This window comes from Gavialis gangeticus, unplaced genomic scaffold, assembly GCF_001723915.1.
Source record: "Gavialis gangeticus isolate Ggan-Ray unplaced genomic scaffold, GavGan_comp1, whole genome shotgun sequence".
Taxonomy (NCBI): domain Eukaryota; kingdom Metazoa; phylum Chordata; order Crocodylia; family Gavialidae; genus Gavialis; species Gavialis gangeticus.
The window spans coordinates 5291725-5296013 of NW_017729024.1; positions in this window are offsets into that span (position 1 = coordinate 5291725).

Sequence of the window (4289 nt, forward strand, 5' to 3'; positions counted from 1 at the left end):
AGGGGGTAGGGCTGGGCACTGCAGGGATTGGGGGGGGCTGGGGCTAGCGGGGGTCCCCCCATAGTCCCCTCCCCACTCCTCCAGCTCCCTGACCCCTTACTCACCGGCTCTGGAGCATGCTGCTTCAGCACCAGGGTGAGGGGTCAACCATGGAGATGCTCTAGCAGCCAGAGCGCTTCCCTGCAGGACCCAGCCTCTGGTTTCCTCAGGGACCGCGCCCTGCTCCGCTTTTCTAAACTTTGGTTTTCTTAGACCCCTGGATACCCAGGGTTCTAATTTTCTCCCCGTGCTGCAAGTTTGCAACACAGGGAACATTTTTTTGTTCCCTCATGTACCTCTTGCCCCATCTCAAAGGCGTTTGAGATGGGGCAAAAGGCATGTGCATGCTCATCTGGATATGGCCCTTAAGTCTTTTTCTTTCTGAAAAAGATGACAGTGACATCATTCCTAAATGTGGCCTGCTTGGTATCTTCAAGAACTGGGTTAATTTCTGAAATCAAGGATTCATCTGTAAGACTAAAACGGGAACACCAAACATGTCTGTCACTAAACAAACTGACAAGCTTGAATGCAACCAAGCATACATAGGCCCCCTCAGGGCCCTAAGCCAGACACATGCAGTGGCAATCTCTGAAGTATAAAGTAGTTAGAAGGTACATGCTGTTGTGGATCGCTGAATGTACATTGGAGACACAAACAACTGAAATTCCAGTGAGGCTGTTTGTGGTTCATTACAATTTGGTTTAAGACTGAAATACTTCTCATGCATGCCTTCTTCCTACACTTACCAGAGGGAAAACAGAAGGAGCATTTGACTGGGCCAGTTGAGTTTAGATGCAAGAATTCATTGTTTATATTATTACTGAGATCAGGTTTATGTAGTTTATGAAGATATTAGATGATCATTATGATATATGATATTTACTCAAAGCCAAGGGGAGGCTTTCCCCCACAATCAACATGGGAGGAAAAAAAGCCTTGGCTAAGTACAGACAGTCAAGAAGTCTGAGGCTGAATTGATTCAGTCTTTGCAGCTTAGTCTAAACTGCATAGATTACAGTTTTTGTTAGAAGGTACATGCAATGAGCAAGTGAACAGACATTCACCTTTGGTTCTGGAAATGCAGCCTCATGCCTGAAGTGGCCCAGGCCAGAAGCTGAGGGGCACTAGAGCATGCCTCCCTGCTTGGCTGGAGCAGACAGCTTGGGCCAAGACTAGCCCACCTACCTGAGAGGGGAGGTTTGCAGGGGAGGTGCAAAGCATCCTGGAATGCTGGGTGACTGTGAGTTAACTTGAATCTAGAGGGGATCTGGAACAGAAGTTCAATAAACCAATTTAACCTAAATCAGTTAAGTCTGATACTACATCCATCCAGGTTTATCTTAAACCAGTTTCAGCCATTTTGAAAGTGGTTTATGTGTACTGAACTTCTCTTGTGTTGCAGATTTAAACTAGTTTCCAACCACTTATACAGATTTATGTATAATTTGTGTCCCTAGCTCCTGTATTTGATTCAAGTACCAGCCAGAACAGGCAGAGGGTCAGCTCTGGCTTTGGCCCCAAGCTTGGGGCCAAAGCCAAGACTGAGCTACTGCTCAGGCCAGGGTGGTTTATGTGGTAGGGAAAGGGGTGCATGGAGAAGTAGCTTTCCAAAGGATATGCTGGCACAGCAAATCCTATGTTCAATTTCTACATCAGGAGTGACTGACTGGGAGAGGTGGCTAACAAGGTATGGGAAATGCTCCAGGTTTTCCAGATGGTAATTTCCAAATGGGAATTTGTTGGGGGATGCAGGAGTCAAAGTCTGTTTTTCTGAAGTCCAGGGTCCTTACTCTGCTGCTCTCCATCCTTGCTTTCCTCAGGATCCTGAACTAAATCATCTCATGGCCACTGCTGCCCCAAGATGTCATCCACTATTACATTCCTACCAATTCTTCCCTGTTTGTGAGCAGCAGGTCAAGAAGAGCACAGCCCCTAGTTGGCCACTCCAGCACTTGCACCAGGAAGTTGTGCCCAACACTCTCCAAAAACTTCCTGGAGTTCCTGCATACTGCTGTATTGTCTATAGGCAGAGGGAGAAAAAATTATCTGGAGGGGCTGAGCGTGTGTGTGCATGTGTGTCCCCCCGCACGCAACTCTGTGGGGGAAGGGGCAGGGGAAGGGAAAGGGCCATGGGGGAAGACAAGATTGAGGCTTCAGCGGTGAGGGAGGAAGCGGAGCACAGGCAGAAGTAGGAACTGAGTTGAGAGAGGCCCTGACCAGACCGGGTGGTGGGACAAACGGGCTGGGGAGATACATGCCCCCCATTCTGTGTGAGGGAGAGAGGCAGCTGCTACTGCACACTGGCTCTTCCTGGTAGGGGAGGATTTCCACTGCACTGTGCTTGAGGGAGCCCCTACTAAGGCAGGCCCTACCCAGTCCCTACCCAGTGTCACTGCCAGCCACCCTGAGTGCAGCGCACCCCAACCCCTTCCCACCAGGAAGATCCCAACAGAGCCCGATCCCAACAGAGCCCGTCCCAGCCTGCAGTTGCAGCCTGCCCTCACCCCATGGAAGCACATACCCCCCATACCCTCCCAGGGTGTACATAGCAGCAGGAGCCATGCCCCCTGGATGAACCACTCACTGTTGTGTCCTGTGACCTACCCCAGCTGTGCGACACCTTCCCCAGCCTCAGCCCCAGTCCCTCCCTCCACCACTGCGTGCACACCTCTCCCCACTCCTGCTGCAGCTGCCAGAAGCCTGCAGCTGGACTGCCTTGCAGTGCTACCACTGCCCTGCATTTGTGTGGGTTAAGCCCCGCTAGCCCCCCTCCCCTTCTGCCACCTATGGTATTGTCCTCCTAGCAGATGTCAGGGTGATTGAAGTCCCCCATGAGAACCAGGGTGTGTGATTGAGAAACTTCCACTAGCTGTTTGAAGAAAGCCTCATCCACCACATCCTCCTGGTCTATCTCAGACCCCTGCCACAACATCACCCTTGTTGCTGTCCCCTCCGGCCCTAAACCAGAGACTTTCAATAGACCTATCTCCAGTTTCATACTGGAGCTCTGAGCAATCACATGACTCTTTTATATAAAGTGCAATAACTCCTCCTCTTCTCCCCTGCCAGTCCTTTCTGAACAATTTATACCCTTCCATGACAGTGATTCAGTTATATGAGCTATCTCACCAAGTCTGTTATTCCAATCACATCATAGGGCTCACTAAAATGTGGTGGGACCCAATGCATGACTGGGCAGTGAATATCAAGGGCTATAGGCTGTACAGGAGGGATAGGACAGGGAGGAAAGGTGGGGGCCTGGCGCTCTACATTAAGGAGGAATAAACATCCTTGTCAATTAGCAAAGAATCAGAGGAGGGGCACTCTGAAATGTTCTGGGTTAGAATACAAGGCAGTCAAGGGGAAAGAGATTTACCAGTGGGGGTCTACCACAGACCACCCAACCAAGGGGAAGAGCTAGACCAGGAATTCTTAAGTCAGATCACAGAGGTAGTTAGGTCAAAGGACGTGGTCATCATGGGTGATCTGAACCTTCCAGACATCTGCTGGGAAAAGCAGTCAGCCAGGTCTGACCTCTCACGTAGGTTTCTAGCCAGAATGCAGGAACTCTATCTAACCCAGGAGGTGCACAGCCCCACCAGGGGAGATGCCTCATTGGACCTGGTGCTGGCCACCAGCAATGACCTGGTGAGGGGGCTGCAGGTGCTTGACAACCTGGGCGACAGCGATCATCGCCTGCTGGAATTCACCATCTAGCGCAAGGTGGCAAAGGCCTACAGCAAGGCAGCAGCCCTAGATTTCAAGAGGATGGTCTTCAATGAGCTAAGGAGAATAGTCGGGCAAGCCCTGAGGTCCTGGAGGGGAGGGGAGCCAGGTGTCCAAGAAGAGTGGTCGCTCCTTAAGGAGATGATCCTCCAAGCCCAAAGGGAGGTAAACCCAACATGGATCAAAGGAAGCAGGCGGGTGCAAAAGCCCCCACGACTCACCAAAAGCATCCAGGAATGTCTCCTAGCTAAAAGGAAGGCGCACACCCAATGGAAGGGAGGGGCCGTCACCAGGGAGGATTATACTGCAGTTGCATGGGGATGCAAGGGGGCGGTCAGGAAGGCCAAGGCAGAGATGGAACTGGGACTAGATTCCTGGATCAAAGACAAAAAGAACTCCTTTTTTAAAATACATAGGAGGCAAAAAGAAGGTTCCAGGTAATGTGGGGACCCCTGCAGGACACGCTAGGAAATTTTGTCGCCACACCAGATGACAAAGCTAACCTATTTAACAACTTCTTT